Raw genomic sequence first — 17428 nt, forward strand, 5'->3', positions numbered from 1 at the left:
AAGAGGGATGGGACCAGAGAAAGTACGACTGGCAGAAGGTGAAAGGAGGCTGGGTTTGGGGAATAAGAACTGGGAGAATAAAAAGAATAAAAACATGCAAGAGGTTAAAGTAATGGAAAGTAATAAAGAATTTACATGTAGAGGCAAGGAATACTCTGTGACTGTTGGAGAATTCAGTTCATTCAGGCTTGTTCCAGCCAAGTCTCAGGATGGGCTAAGGAACCCATGTTAAACAAACTGCATTTTGAAAATTTACTTCCAATAATAATGAAGCAAGATGCTTGAAAAATGTTATACTTCCTGTAGCATAGAGGAGATATAAGGAAAGAAAAATAATAGACTTGTCCATAGCAAAAGTAATTACAACCATATGCTCACATAGTAGAACTATTTTTAGTGTTCTTTTTTTGTTGTTATTGTTCACTGTCAGATGAACTGCCAGAGATGAAAGAGACCACAGAACAATAAGGAATCGATTAACCTGTCTTTGCAGCACTATCTGCTGCTGAATACTTGTGCTTGTATGCTGTAGGATATATGTCTATACCACGTGTCCTTTGGGAGCAAATAAGGAGCTGAGGTGCAGTTTCACCATGGGCTTTAGCCAGACTGTCACTGCAGCACTGCCTCTGCTGAGCTGCAGGCCTCTGGGCTGCCCAAAAATCTCTTGGGGTGCCTCACCATGGAGCTGACCCCAGCCTCTGCACAACCTCGTGCTCACCAGCTCAAAGCAGGACCACAAAACAGGTGGCCCCACCCACAGCCCATGCAAGTCACACATCACTCATGCTGAGGTCATTTGCTGCTGAGTTGCCTGGAGCTGGGGTAACTTGCCTTGTGCTGAAGCAACTGCAAAGTCTCGCATGACTTCACCTGGCAGCATGCTTGCATCTGTACAACCAGTCACACACTTATGATTCTGCTGCATATGCTGAAGCAGTGAGGAATGGAAAGCCGTAATACTGTTCCATGTCTTGCCACATTTCAGTCATGGGTGCAGTCCAGCCCCATCAAAGCTTCTCTGGCATCAGATGAGGCACTCTCCCCTTGTGCATGCAGCTCATGGGCTTTGGCCAGAGCCTCCACCCTTCTCACGAGGATGAGGAAGGTGGGCTGTGCTGCCAAACCAGGAGGCTGGGGTGGGGAGCAATTCCCCACTTCTGCCTGGGCATCAGCCGGGAGGGAAGGGGGTGCTTTCCAGAGAGATCTCGCTGGCATGGCTCTCTCCATCTCCCAGGATGAGCAAAAGCAAATAAATACATTGCAAAAAAGCAGCCAGCTCTCCACATCCTCCAATAAAGACAAAGTGTCAGAACAGAGGCTTTAATCATGGATAAGCAGTGCCATGAGAGCAAGGCTGGGAATGGAGAGTAATCTTTCCACGAGTTGTCTTGCTTTTGTGAGCTTACAAAGTGCCTACCTGGCACGATGATCTAACTGGACTTGCACGAAGCATTTGACACTGTTCTCCTCAACATCCCCATCTCTAAATTGGAAAGACAAGGATTTGATGGAAGGACCACTCAGTGGAATAGGAATTGGCTGAATGGTTGCACTCAAAGAGTTGCAGTCTCAATGGCTCAATGTCCATGATCTCAATGAATGTCTCAATGTTGTCCTTCAGGGGTTTATATTGGGACCAGTACAATTTAACATATTTGTCAGTCATATGTACAGTGGGACTGAGTGCACCCTCAGCAAGTTCATGGATGACACCAAGCTGAGTGGCGTGGTCAACATGCTGGGGGGAAGGGATGCCGTCCAAAGGGACCTGGATAGGCTTGAGAGGTGTGCCAATGCAAGCATCATGAAATTCAACAAGGGCAAGTGCAAGGCCCAAACCTTGGCCAGAGCAATCCCAAGCACAAATACAGGCTAGGAAATGAATGGATAGGGAGCAGCCCTGCAGAGAAGGACTGTGCAGTTCTGGTACAGAAAAAGCTAGACAAGAGCCAGCCATGTGCCCTTGCAGCCTAGAAGGCCAACTGTATCCTGGGCTGCATCAAAAGAGGGGTTGGCCAGCAGGGAGAGGGAGGTGGTTGTCTCCCTCTGCTCTGTCCTTGTGAGGCCCCATATTGTAAGAGGTAGATTGTGTTTTTGCAGTGGAAGTTTCCAGTATTTTCTGTATGTAGTATAGGCTCTTACTGAACTTATAACCTTCTGGTGAAACAGTTAAGGCTGATGAATAGAGTGAAGCTGAGAATGGGGTGTTCTGACTCAGAAGATAAGAAAGATATGCAGGATGGGAAGACCCTAGTACAGGACAGTATGGGGAGAGCCGAGCACAGGACGGAACGGATGTACCAACTTTGAAATATTGCCTCCCTGTCAAAATGCAAACAAAACAGATATGCTGACTTTGAAATATCTTTTCCTCCTATCAAGGTACAAAGCAGAGCGGATGTGCTAACTCTGAAGTACTGGAGATATTTCAAAGTACAAAGCATACCAAAAGACAACAGTTTGGCAACAGCCCTTATATGGAGATGTATCGTAGCAACAGCATCGGGAAGACTGTGAGCCTGAGACACTTGACCAGTGAGCGCCAGGAGAGTTTTTACCTGTGTCAGGACTAGGGTATATAATGGATGACTTTCACTGACTAGATACGTAATCTCTCCCTTGCCATTAAGGGAGTGTGCGCCCATTACTGCTATAATGAATAAACTTTGCTGCTTTCACTAAGATCTTTGCCTGAACAGAAATCTTTGATTTTGTGTGTTTCTCACAGTCTGAAGGACTGCACTCAGGCCAGGGGCTACGAGATCAAGGAAGACATGCAGTTGTTGGAGTGGGTCCAGAGGAGGGCCACAGAGACTATCAGAAGGCTGGAGCACTTCTCCTATGAAGACAGGTGGAGGGAGTTGAGCTCATTCAGCCTGGAGAAGAGAAGGATCTGGGGAGACATCATTGCAGCCTTCCGGTACTTAAAGGGAGCCTACAGCAAAGCTGGGTAGGGACTCTTTATCAAGGAGTGTAATGACAGGACAAGAGGGCACTGTTTTAAAGTAAAAGAGGGGAAACTTAGACGGTTGGACATTTTTATTTTTTTTTTTACTCAGAGGGTGGTGAGGCAGTGGCACAGATTGCCCAGAGAAGCTGTGGATACTCCATCCCTGGAGGAGTTCAAGGCCAGGTTGGACGGGGTCCTGGGCAGCCTGATGTGGCAGCCCTGCCTATGGCAGGAGGGTTGGGATGAAACGGTCTCTAAAATTCTTTACAAACCAAGCCATTCTGTGATTCTACAATTCAATGCATGTACAGAGAACAGAGGGCAAGCAAGGCTGATGACAGCAACTAAAGCCTTCCCTACTTGGTTCCACTGACTCAATTCAGTGTCATTCTTCCCAGATGTGCCAGTGCCTCTCTCCTAATGGTTCTGAGGATGTCCTCTGCTAACAAAGCAGCTGTGTGCTAGCACTTGGGCTCCAGGTGGTGAGGATGCCCAAGGCCAAGGAGCACAGCTGAAAGCACAAGTGAGTACCATATGCTGCAGCTATCCTGCTCGGGAATTTATCTGTGCTTAAGTGTGTTGAAAGCTTTCAAAAACCAATAGCATATAGAGCAGTTAAGTACTCAACAGCATTTTAAATCTCTTGTTTATCATGTGTTACATCAGAGAGCCACTTTTAATGCCACATTCAAAGAGGTATGTAAGTCAGCATGCACTGAGATAATTGCTGTCCATTAGCACTGCAAACATACTAGAGGTGTGCTGAGAAGCCTGTTTGCAATGCTAAGTGGAGAGGCACTGCCAATAGCAGCAGCTCAATTAAAGAGAACATTAAAACAGAATTCTGTATAAGTCAAACTTGCCTGAGCAGCAAGCTCTTTTAGAAATCCAGCTGGAAGAAAGGGTTTTTGTTCCATGATGGTATAACAAGATCACTTAACAACATAAAAACAGAACATGTATTAGTTTAACTCCACAGAACACAAAAAAACAGTATGAATACCTGGTATTAAGAACAGAAATTCTTCTCTTCCAGGTAACCTGTGTATCTGATTTCAAAATCTCTGCTTACAGTCATACAAACAGCTTTATTTACTTCATAGCTGTCAAGGTCGTAGTGCCTTAACAAAAAACCTCTTGATCTCATTTTATTGGTCTTTCCTCAGGTGTTCTTAGGAAATGGTCTGGCTTATGGCATGGAATCTCATTAGAAACAGAATTCTGTTGACTGAAACAGATTGTAAATAAACCTGAGCACCAGCAGGCTGTTTCTTGTCACAGCCCACAACTTACAGCTGCGCTCATACATGCAGTTGTTGGAGCCTTATTTTGCAGAGATGCTGACACTTGCAGTTCCTGCTCGTGTCAGGAACAATTCTGGGTGCACAAACATTTTAAAAATCAGGTCAAATGGATTTTTCGGTATTGCTGGCCCCATTTCAAGAGCACCATGTTGGAGTGTTATGGCCAAAGAGAACCTGTTCCCTATGCACCTGCTCTGTGCTCCATTACAACAAATTGCTACTTGTTACTGTCATTATACGGATTTATTATTTTTAATTGGGTAGTGAAATGCCATAAAAATTGCCAGGCTTCCAGTATCCCACCAGCCCATTTCTTCCCCTTCTGCATCCTTGCATTTCCAATTAACTTATAAATTTGTTCTGAGCAAGATGTCTCCCAGAGCAGTACCTGTGGCCTACAGTGTGCACGGACTGCTTCTTAAGGGGCTTATGAAGAAAAAGCAAGCCAAGAAATGTGAGAAAAAAAGGTCTGCTTCTCCTCAGGGAAATGTCTGGTTCTCTGAAAACAGAGATGGAAAGCAGTGGGAAATCATAGCTTCTCTTCAGCAAGGCTGCCTGTAAGCTTACAGCCTAATGGCTTTGCCAAAGTGTGCTGTAGGGCTATCACTTCTGTTTCTCATTCACCCTTTTTGTTTGTTTGTTTTTATTTTGTTTTGCTTTATGTTGATTAAATGGCCATATATAGATGTTATGTCTTTTAACTATATTACTTGTAGATTTCCTTTCATTGGCTGATGCAGGACTAACCATTAAGGTAGGAATTCCCAGAGAATTATAGGTATTTCTGAACATAAGCAAACATCACTGGAACCATTAGCATCCGGAATAACCTGAAAAGCTCCCACATGTTTAATAAAAGAAAAGTTATATTTTTGTGATGAAAGGTCTGAAAGAGAGGAAACCTCCACTGATCAGGCTGGTTTAATCCCAGAAAAAGGCAGTTGCTTTCTGGAATAACTCCAAAATATGATGAGAAATAGGGATGAAAGCAACTTCAGGAGGAGTCTTAAATGTCAAGGCAAGATCATCCAGACTTGAAGCCCCTGAGAGAGCTCCGTTCCCATGCTTTGCTATCCCAGACATCAGAATCTTTCTCCAGAAGATAAACAGGACTTACAGTACTGCATTCTTAATTTGAAACTCTTCCTTCTTGTTTTACCCACCACTGTCTCAGGGAATTGGTTTCCCCTTTCTTCTTGCAGTATTTGCTGTCTCCAGATCTTTGTACCAAGGATCCTGCTCCAGGGCAGTGCTGTCTGTGTTACTGCTCCCTCTGCAGCTGAACACTGCCAGAAAGCTGTTGCCAGAAGTCTCCCTGCTGCAGCTTTTGACAAGCTCCCTGCACAAGATTTAGGATGACCTCTGTCCAGGCCTGCATACTGCATCTAAGCCATCAGTCCTATCAGAGCACAAACAGCACCAGATGGATGTAGAAAACTGCACACACCCCTCAATACACTTCAGCTCCTCTACCAAACCAACCCACATTTTTGTTGGCTTTTGGCTTCTTTGCGTAAAAACTGTAAAGTAAGTTTCATGGGCTAGGGAAATGCGGAAAGAAAGCACATAGAACCAGGTACAGTGGAGGCTTATTATCATGGATTATCACAAAACTGTGCTCTCAAGTATTTTAACCATGATAAATGTATCTGAAACAGATGGCAATCGTTTAAAATTTAACTCAGTCTCAGCCAGCTTGCAACACACATATTGTTTCCTATTGTCATATTGTGATTTAGTGCCTTATTTTATTTATGCAAAAGGGCTGAGTATGCATCTTGAATGGATTAACTTCACTTCTTACATAAAGTCACAAAATTGTCCACAGAGCTAACCTATACGAAAATGAAAATTGTTCTCTTGGTAATAACTCTTTCCCATAATTTTTTTTTTAATTCTAAAAATCTATCTTTACACTACATCTGAACTGCACAGATTTGCATTCTTGTTTATCCTTTTAACTACAACTAGGTTTTTGGTACTCAGAAAGAGGTACTGCGCATGAGCTCTCCTTTGCAACATTTGATTAACTGGCCCAGAGCTGTACTGCCATCATAGAAGACAAAATGCTTTATTAACACACAAATTAACAGGCTTCCAAACACCAGGGTCTCTAAAGAGGCCATGGGGGGAGTGAGAGTTTGATCTGTTGAGAGCCCCCCCCATCCACCACCTGAAGCCAATCTAGCATTAATGCGCTCTGCCACCTCCCATGTATTCAACAAACACTAATGGTCTCTGATTTTATCAGCTGTGTGTCCCTGTTTTAACTTCATCCCACACCAGATATCATCTGTTGTCCTGCTGCTCATGAGCAGCTTCAGACTGCCACAGACTGCTGCTGTGGGCTTGGGTTAAATTGGGAAGAATGGGGTTGATTGATCTCACTTGACCTGGTGGGGCAGGCAGTGCGCAGGTGCGCAGCAAATGACTGGAGAACAGGATCATTAAAGAGAGAAGGAGGGGGTAAAAGAGAGATGGGGGGAAAAAGTTAAGCTCTTGGAAATAAGTAAAAGAGAAACAATAATAAACTCCAAATAAAATGATTTGAGAATAATTTGCCCAAACTGGCATGGTAAGGAGAAAAGATAAGGCTTGATATTTCAGTGAAGCTTTCATCCAAAGCACTTCCTAATCATTATGAAAAAGAGGCAGTGCATGAGATGGGTAAATACGTCTCCTCCCACTTTTCAGGCAGAGGGTAATGACTGTGTAGGTGGTGGATTTGCTTGAGATCCTGTAGGAAACCCGTGCCCTCAGTGAATGAACCCACAGCAGCTCAGCTGAATCCCCACAGCAGAGGAAGGCATCGTTGCTGGAGTGAGCACAGTTGAGTCTCGGCTTTTCCTTCTCCCATGTGAGCACAACTTAGAGCAAGGCTTCCCAGTGCTCCTGGGTGCTTTCAGTACCTTCCAGCAGAAGATAAAATAGAGAATGGGGTAGGCCAAGAGAAAAAAGAACCACTGAGTGCAACAGTAAAGTAAAAACAGAAATAGTAGTCCTGAGAGAGGCAAGGCCCTGAATTTGTGCTGTCAGGCTCAGCATGGCCTTCAGCCCAGGAAACCAGGAGAGGGAGGGATGGATGTGCTCTTCCTATGCTGCTTTACTGCATCCTGCTGGGGGAAGATCCCATCTCTTCAACAACATGGACCTGGTGAAGGAGGAGGCAGAACAGTAAGTATTTGTGTGGGGAGAATTCATAAATTCTGCTCCCTTTTCTTTTCTTGAGCTATTATGCAGCAGCAATGGTGAGGCAAAGATCAGAGCTTTCTGATTTTTGTGAATCAGTCGCAGCCAAAATCTGGAAGGTGAATGTAATAGTCTGAAACCCAAAACCCTTCAAACTATTCTGGAGCAGTTCTGGGGTGGGATGCTTGGGAGAGCACCTCCGGCTATCATGAAGGTGTTCATGGCCTTCAAATGGAATTTGCATTTCCTCCTTTAATTCTTCCCTGTTAATGAGATTTTGCAGAGTTGCATCTTGGTACTAACACAGCAGAGGTCAAACGATTTCCTTCTGCTTCTTCTATGTAACAAGACGTTTAGCCATTTTATTTCCTTGGGAATTAGGCATCTAAGTATTTGGGAGCAAATGTTTGAGAAGATAAATCTTTCTTGCATTTACAAAAGTTCTGGTCAGTCCATCCACAGCCATCATCTGCCCTGAATCTTGCTGTTCTCAGCAATACGTCCTGTAGTCCCTTGCTGAGTCTGCAAGCTCAGAATCTCCCCTTTATATGAGAACTGCCAGCTGTGCAGCTTGGTAAGCAATGTGCTAGTGTGTGGGTAGCAGGGCCTTCCCCTGCTGCCATCTGCACAGCAGGGTGGAGAAAGTCAGGGACTCGCAGTCCCAGAGGGTGAAATGTGCTCAGATGTAAGTTAGGTGAAACCACATTTACACAGAAGGCTAAGAAAAGTAATCCCCCAAGCGATCCAATGCACTTGGGTGTAATCATTAGGGTGAGCTCTGTCCATCCTCCAGTCGCTTTTGGCTCTTTCACCACAAGCAGTTGGAAACACAGCTTTTTGGCAAAAGAACGAAATCATAGAATCACAGAATGGCTTGGGTTGGAAGGGACCTTAAGGATCATCCAGTCCCAACTCCCTGCCATGGGCAGGGCTGCTACCCACCAGCTCAGGCTGTCCAGGGCCCCATTCGACCTGGCCTTGAATTCCTCTAGAGATGAAGCATCCACAGCTTCTCTGGGCAGCCTGTGCCACTGCCTCACCACCTTCTGAGTGAAGAATTTTCTCCTAATGTCAAACCTAAATCACACTCCTTTGTTTTAAAACCATTCCTCTTGTCCTATTACTATCAGACTATAAACTTTCAGTACTATATTGTCTGGCTTTAAAACACGTGCTCACTTGCACTGCTTCTGGAGAGTAGGTTTTGGCAGATGGTTTGGCTTTTGTATCGTGTCCTTCTTGAGGACTGAGCTGACAGAGCAGAGGTGAGCTGCTTGTGCTGTGTCTCCCTTCTCCCTGACAGCTCCATACACACCGTAACATTTGCAACCGGCAGCTAACCTGACACAGTCTGAAGAAAATGACCTCAAAAAAAAACAAGCCCCCGCATGTGTGAAGGTGGAAAACAGCTGTGAACTCATGTGTTCTTTGGAGTAAAGTATAAAAATAGGCAGGAGCTATTAAGGTGGAATAGATCAAGAAAACTTTGACAGTTTTACTACATATCTGTGTTTCCTCACACTCCAAATTGCTGTTTTCTCACTTTAACGGCCAGATTAGTTTCTTCACTAGAATTTCTGTTGCAGCCAGCAGTCAGGAAAATGAGGGCACACAGAATCATGTTCTGAATTTGCTCTGTCTCCTGGCTGCTGGCTTCTACTGCCTACCTCTGCACTCCAGCTTCGACCCTGGACTTTCACTGCTCAGTCATTTCCTACCCTGATAAACTCTTCTTTCAAAATCAGATGCACTGCACTGTGTATTATTCCTATTAAGTGAGACCCTAGCCCTCTGCTAACAGAGCTGCAAATCAATACTGAAAAATATTTCCCACTTGCAACGGGTCATGGTACTTGGAGCAAGAGCTCCGTTGAATGGAGGTGAGCTCCCTGATTGCAATAGACATAAATCTTTTTAGGTGCTCCTACTGTGCTATCAATGACATTTTATAGTGCGTAGGTAAATTACCTAGTCCTAACTACTCAATATGCTCACACGGTCTTGAGCAATAGGTTTTTATCTTGGGTTCATGGAGTACTTCTAAAAGGTTTGTGAGAAGAAACAATGGAAAGCAGACCCACTGGCACTAGCAGAAAAGGCCAACTGCCAGTAAGAGGGTGGCAGTTCTCTGAGTTAATCCCTGGCTGGTCACAGAGGAGCCAAATGCCTTTCAACATGTGGCTATGGTGTCCCATATCATGGTGTTCTCAGAGCATAATTTTTTGGGCACCACTGCAACAAGTGCAAAAGATGGGCACTTGTGTTGAGTGTTTTTCTTGGGACTGACTTTTTGAATAATTGTTGCTAAGACTTTTCTTAATAGGGCTGAGATCTATCTTATTGAGTCAGTGATTTACAGGAACCATTAGATCATTCAATCTGTCTTCCTGCAAAACAGCAGACTATTACGCCGCATCCAGCTATTCCTATACTGAGTTCAGTGATTTATTTCTGACCCCAAACTGATGTGCTTAGCTAATGTTTCTGGTAAGAGACTAAAGATAACAGAAATTGAGACTCTGCCATGCCATTCAATATGTTCTGGGCTGTTTGGTTTACATATGTATGAATACAACCTTACACATACACAGGGCAGTATAGGCATATCTCTAACTTCTCACATGTGTTAGTTTGGCTTCATTTTCCAGCCACTGATTTTGTAGCACCATGTCTATTTAGTCATTTAAAACCCTACATATTTCTTCATGAAATGTGTTGTAGCCATGTCACCTTTTTTCATCATTAGACTCTTGAGGTCACTTTGTCTGATAGCTTGTTTCCTAGGATAGTGTCTTTCAGTCTGGCTTGTATCTCTTCTTCCTTCATGGAAAAATCTGCAATTTTGTGTGGAAGCCATTTTCACTGAGTGAGTCCAGTTCACCAACTGAGCAAAATCATTTTGGTTGACAGTTTTAGTTTGATCTTTATCTACTTCTTTTGTCTCAGCCACAAGTTTTAGCAGCAGCGATTTTATATTTATTTCTCGGTCTGCGACAAAAATGGTGGCTATTGGCAAACTTGATCTGAGGTCTGCAGAAGCACCCACGATGATCATCACTATTCAGTGATGATTCCTCACTAAAAAACAATTTTGAAATATGTGGTCACATAGACCTTTCTACAGGAGTGCCAGAGATTTTAAAACCAGAACGTTGCGTTTCAACACTGATTGCGTTACAGAGTTGGATGAAGTTTCAGTTTAAGGTCACATCTGTTATTAGGATTTTCAAAATCATGAAAAGTTACATATGTGCATGCTATTTTTATCTGCTGAACTCCTCAGTGGGTGAAATCAGCATTGTCTTACACTAATCATTTTAGCTGTGGATCCCTTGAATGAACTCTGGGTAGAAGGACATTTCTGCTGTTCCATGTATTACTGCTTTCCCTAAAAGTTTATTCTGTTATCACATGGCTTAAGAGAAGAATATAAACAAAGATTTAAATGTAACTTGTCCCTTGTCTTTTCTTTCCTGTTAACACAGGAAAATTATTTAAACATCTGAGTTATTTTTTCAATATATGTGGATAATTGCTAGTGAGCAATGAACCTGATCTTTAATTGCCTGCAGAGCAGATGGATTTTTTTTTCCAGTGTGTTTTTGGTTAAATTCACTCATGTGCTGGCATTATTAGAGCTCATGAAGGGAGCACAAAAGCCCATCACCCTGATGCTGCCTCTTGCTGTAATTACTCTCACACATTACATGATTGATTCTGATGGCAGGTTAGCTAGCTCTGATTCAAATGAAGGCAGGCTTAAAAATATCACCACAATTTTTTTTATTTATTGTTTTCCTGAGGAAAGCAGTAGTGAGGAACTCCAGAAACTATGAAATCATTTATTTTCCACCTAAACAGGCTTTTTGTGGGATACGTTTCCAACAGGAAAGAGGGTTCTCTCAGATTTATTGCCTGGATGCACAGTTTAAATTCAGTTTCCTCTCCCCCTCATCACACCGGTTTATTTCTGTAGAAATAAGCAATAATCTATGATCACAGCAGAAACTAGGGATCCAGACCCTTAGCATGCCTTCTACCACCAAGACAACAACTCCTGCTTAAAGCAGAGGCAAGGCATGTAGACAGAAGACTTTCTCAAGTGATAAAGAGGAAGCAAGTCTGGACTGGAAGACAGAAGAGACCAAATGCCATATGATTCATCTGTTCTGGTTAGTGAGATACTTCCTTGGGTAGGTAATTCAATGATTTACTAGAGACACTCTAAGGCTAGCTTGGTTTCTGCCAGAAGTTGAGTTGTCTCCAGGATACTTTGGCATGATGTACTGGTAATAGAAAGTGCTCCTTGGCAAGGCAGCAGATGACTTTTGGAACAGAGGCTGAACCTCTAGTCAAAAGAACAGGCAAGTCTCATTCTGCTGATCTTCCAATTGTAGAAGTTGAGGTAAAATCCTCATTTTGAGCAATTATTTTTTACTTTTAATGGGGCATCAGAGAGCCTCTCTGCTAGCTTGTAAACCTATGTCACATACAATCTGACTTCAAGCACTGTCAATGGGGATGAAATCTCTTTTCTGGAATGCTCCTGCAGAAATAAATATTTTATCATTGAAAATAAACCTTCCAGGACAAAGAGAACAGCTGGAGTTCATTGTTTTTTAACTTATGACAAACTCTCCTCATTACATTTTGCAGTATTAGCTTAACTTTCCTTACTTCCTGAGGAGAGAAAACATTACATCTGTCTTCCTGGTCAGGTTGCAACAATTTATTCATTTCCTAGGAATGCTAATTCTGCGCCTTTCTTCTTTCTGTTTTTATAGTGAAACCACTTGTGCAAAAGTTTTGGAACAGCCCAGAATATTTTAAAGCAATTCACACTTCGTATTTCATTATGCTGTCTCATTGCTCGGCTAAGAGCATCCAGATGAAGATGCTATGAAAGCCTGTCTTTATTATGAACATAACAATGCTCATGTGGGTAAATAAATATTTGTAGCAGTTACATCTCATAGGCTGTAAAGCTGATGTGATAATCTGAAGCAGCAGGTTGTTTTGGCCTCTGCTTCTTTTCTGTAAAACTCTATCATCATATGGATGTGCTCTGGTGCTCAGTGTTAGCACAACATGCATCAGATCTGCTTGCTAAGCAAGCAGTGCTACTTTGCAATGAACCTGAAATGTGTCTGGGATTTTCATTTTCCAAATGGATGCTTAGATATTGGCAAATTATGGAACAAACAACTTTTTAAAATGAAAATTTTATCCAGTGAGCCTTTGACTAACTATGCTGCCATGCAGTGCCTCTTTCAACCTTATTAGGTCTGCTTTCTCTGAAATACTATTAACAAACACAGGAATTAGTTGTTGAGCTGGACATGCTGTTAAACTGAGCCCTTATAATCTTTCTTTGAACAGATTAACAACAAATTTAAGCAAAAGCAATTTGTCCGAGAGAAAAGCTATGCCTACTTTTGGAAGAGATTGATTTTTTCATGGGCCAGATTTTTGTCTGTCTACCTGTCCATTTTGCCTCAGTATGATGCAAAACCTGTCAGTTAGCCCAAAGCGGATACAGAACCAGACTCGTTTTAAGAGTATGACTGAGTTTCCTTTGGGTCTTAGAGATTTGTTTGGTTCTACTCTTCCTCCTCATTCCCTCCCTGCCTCACCCAAGCAAGTGTATTTAGAGTGATCTCAGTCTTGCTTGCACAAACTAAATGTTTATAAGCATGCCACCCTATAAAAAATATGACTCTTCCCTCTTGTGCAGTTTCTAGCGAAATCACAAGTTGTGATTTTTTCAGTAAATATTCTGCAAATCCAACAGACACATGGCCAGTTGTTTGCATATTGCTGAGGGGAGAACTGAGCTGTCTGCAGCTGCTGGTAGGTCGAGCAAGGAAAGCAGAGGTCTGAAGCAGTGATTGAAAATGACTCCTGTCACTTTTGGCACGAATTCAGGGTACAGTAGTGCTGCACTTGGGATGTGACATTGCCTGTTTTCTGGGTCTTGAGGTCTTCCATTTCACCTCATGCTGCCTCAGCAATCATGAGTCAGCCACTGTAGCTTGTTTCAGTAGCAATGAGGCACTGCTCAGACTATCTGTTTAACATCCTGTTCTTCTTTGCTCCAATCCCCTGTTATTTGCTTAAAGAGATGCTCTGGAGTTCACTTGGGGTCTTATGGCTTTTGAAACACTGTCGATGAATTGAAGACACGCTTCCTAATAGGAGATTATTCATCCCTCTGACTTTGAATGGTGATGGCAGACGATGCATTATTCATGTACATTACAGAGCACAGAGGAAGGTGAGTGCATTTTGGAGGAACTGTGAGGGAACTTCAGACTGTAATACTATGTCATTAATTTTAGGAAGTTATCAAAGTATAGCTCAGGGGAAGGCTTTTCTTGGCGCTGCTCTTCCTGTAGTGACAGCAGAATGGAATGGAATAGCTGGAAAGGACCTTCAAAGACCATCCAGTCTCACTTCGTGACTACTTCAGTGATAGCCAAAAGGTAAATCTCATTCTTGAGGGCATTGTTCAAGTGCCTCTTGAGCACTGACAGGCATGGGGCATCAATCACCTCTCTAGGAAGCCTGTTTCAGGATTTGACCACCCTCATAGTGAAGAAATGTTTCCTAATGCCAATCTGACCCTCCCCTGTGCAGATTAGTGTTGTTCCTGTCCTGCCATTGGTGACCAAGAGCAGCTCCCTCTGTTTCCCCTCCTCAGATAGTTGCATAAATAAATAAAAACAAACCGGACTCCCCAGTGAAGGGAAGAAGAAATACCCTTGTGCTGTGCCACAGAAATTCCTGTTTGGAGCTCTGTTAGCTATTTCAGCCCCAGCACCTCTTCAAGCCCCGCAGGCAGCACTCAGCCTTTCTTGGTGACCTCCTTGTATTTGTGTGCAGCTGTCAAAGCAACAACCAGGGTTATACATGAAGCACAGCAGTAGCTTAACAGCAGAAAAAACAGTCCTCCCATTGAGGTCTTTGAAACACCTTTACCTGAGGTGGAGCTATGCTTCAGTGAACGACATCAGCACATCTAACTTCTGCCATAGCACTGCAGGCAAGGTAAGAGGTGTATGCCACACTGCAATTTTTCCTGTTTGTAGAATCAGAGCCTTGGTCTGCTTTTGAAGAGAAAAATAAAGACCTATGGGCACATTTTAGTCTGGTTCAGCAGCCAGGCCCAAAGACTCCCTGTAAATTCATTCACTGCAGCAGACCAGCTCTTTTATTTTTCATCCTGATCCCTGAAATAGTAGCAACCTCTTATTTAATTTCCCTGGCAACTGTATGGAAGGGAATAGAGTATTCCCTGCCATAGATATGCAGAGCAGTAACTGAACCTCATAATGAGCAATTTCAAAATATCATCAGTCTTTCCCACTGCAGGATATTTTTTTTATCAGTTCTCCCACAAAACCCTGCCCACAGTCAACTGTTTTTACACTCTCCCATTTGTTCCCACACAGGTTCCCGAACATTTGATTGTCACTCTGGTCAGACCCTTTGGTCTGCTGCAGCTGTTTTGTAACACTGCCAACGCTTTGCGTCCATGAACCTGAAACTTCCTTTATAGCTATGTGCATTAGCAGGAGGCTCAGGCCATTAGCTGAGCCCATCCCTGATATGGCAGCTTGAAAAATCTTCACCAATGATTTTTAGGCTATATCATAATACATGCCCTGCCTGCGCTCACATTATTTAAAATGCTTGTTTTTATCTCCAGGGAGAAATCAGTCTGCTGTAACATACTGCACTCAGTATGGCACTTGATGGTACTTAACACTGATTTATGAGATTAGGACATTTGAACAGACTGGACCATCACATTCCACCCATTTATTCCTACATGGAACACTATTATTGGGGAATTTGATTGGAAAACATTTGAGTAAAAAGCACACAGTTCTTTACTCTTTCTCTTGGCATTTGTTGTTGTGGGGGTAGGGCTCTTCTCCCAGGTAACTAGTGATAGGATGAGAGATAATGGCCTTAAGTTGCACCAGGGGAAGTTCAGGTTGGATGTTAGGAAAAATTTCTTCTCAGAAAGAATTTTAAAGCGTTGGAACAGCCTGCCCGGGAAAGTGATGGAGTCACCAGCCCTGGACGGTTTTCAAGAAAAGGGTAGCACTTGTGGACATTGTTTAGTTGGCATGGTGGTGATGGGAGGATTGTTGCATTAGATGATGCTAGAGGTCTTTTCTGACCTTAATGTTTCTATAATCCTATGATTCCCCACTTTACTCACGTGCTTAAAATGACAGTGTCTATTTTCTCACCTGAGAGCATGAAAGATTTCTCACTTGACTCTGACTCTCAGCCATTGGTTCCTACTGTGATATTTCTACACCAGTATGAAGCATCCCATGGAAGCTAGTGGTTTCTCCTTCTGAGGGAACCCAGTCATGAAATCCCTCACAATGCGTTGAAGACAGCAGTACGTGAGGAGTTGTAGTGTTCTCCTATGAAGAAACTGTAACTCCTGAAGTCTGAAGAAAGACCAAGATGCAAGCCTTTGGTATCTTCTTGAAGTCAAGACTGCCTCGTGAACACCAGCCAAACCAAAATGCATGTTTGTTGCTGCGCTGCCTTCCCCAGTGTTATATTGTTAATATCACCCAGTGTGAGCTGTTGAGTCATTTGTTCCTCTTTCCTGCTGTAGATGTGGGTTTTTCTCACTTGTCTCAGCCTACAGGGAATCTGAATTCACTTATTACTGTAGGAAAAATATATTTCCACTATATTTTGTTAAGATACTGCTCAGTTACTTCAGAAATGTATACCACTCCTCTTACTGGTTAACAATTACAGTTTAATCTGCAAGAAATGCTGAGACACCCAGCAGCTCCTACACTGTTTGCCTTAAAGCACGGCTCTCAGTCGTCCCAGCCCAAAGGCAGCAGCACAGTAGCTCTGGAAGTTCTACCCACTGGGCAATGGATGCAGCAATCCAGGCCCTGGGCTGGGGCAGACAGAGGCTGAAAGCAGGCAGTACTGTGCATGTTGTTGAGAATCACGGTTTTTCTATAGTCTTCAAGTCCCTGGGACTAAACTTAGCCCTTCTGGAAACTCAGTGCAGCCCCTGCTGAAGGATGGGCTGGGACAATAATTCTGTGTCTGCACCTGCATCCACGCTTACCTCAAAAGAGAGGTCTGAGACCAGGGTGGTCCTGCTAGTAAAACTGACATTTTTGTTTTATGCCAAGGCAAGGCTACATAGAACAGATAGCTTAGGATTATCAAACAGCCTGGTGAAGTGAAACCAGACCAATACAATTTGTATACCACACACACACCTATCCATCTGTATGAATAAAGAGTGCTGCCTGGTTTCTTCTCCAGACAGGTCACCACAAAGAAATGTGAGAGAAATTCATACTTTCTCACATATGCCGCAGTAAATGGGTTCTGACCACTGTCATGCACCCACCCAACAGGAAGGCACCTGGGCACTGACATGCCACATGGACATTGCTCACCTATCTGCACAAAATCATCAAAAGGCACAGCCACAGAAAGGACTCCTGCTCCACGTCAAAAGCATTGACCTACCAATACCATCTTTGCAAGTGGGTCTGATTGCCTTCTGTCTTGATGAGACCAAGTCAATTCTCTGCACACAACACTTCACCAGCCTTCTTCCCCGTTTTTTTGTTGCTCTTGACACTTACCTTCTGTCTTCACTGTATAAACCTGCCATTGTTATTAATGTCTCGCTCCTTGTTCCTTCCTGGCTTTACTTTATATGGAAAGAAAAGAGGAGCTGCCCCCTTGAAAAGAAATAAATGTTATTGAAACGAGGGGAAGGAAGCTCTATGGCTCCTGGGCTGCAATCCATGCAGAGGAGCTGCGCTCCCCACATTGCCTTCATGCTTCTTGGAGAGTCAGACAAGGCAGCCAGAGTCCTCAGGCTACCCACACCGCACAAGCTGCAAAACCTGGGAAAGTGTGTCAGGAATCTCCCAATACATAAGGCAGATGACTGCATTACAACAATAAA

The 17428-nt window shown here is 43.3% G+C and overlaps 1 long non-coding RNA gene across 1 annotated transcript; it reads left to right on the forward strand.

Annotated features, from left to right (window-relative positions):
- Nucleotides 2887–6114, forward strand: LOC110396977. The gene is made up of 3 exons (XR_002437425.1): nt 2887–2923; nt 3352–3476; nt 5460–6114. It is a non-coding gene; the product is annotated as an uncharacterized LOC110396977 (long non-coding RNA).

Source organism: Numida meleagris, chromosome 3 (assembly GCF_002078875.1).
Source record: "Numida meleagris isolate 19003 breed g44 Domestic line chromosome 3, NumMel1.0, whole genome shotgun sequence".
Taxonomy (NCBI): domain Eukaryota; kingdom Metazoa; phylum Chordata; class Aves; order Galliformes; family Numididae; genus Numida; species Numida meleagris.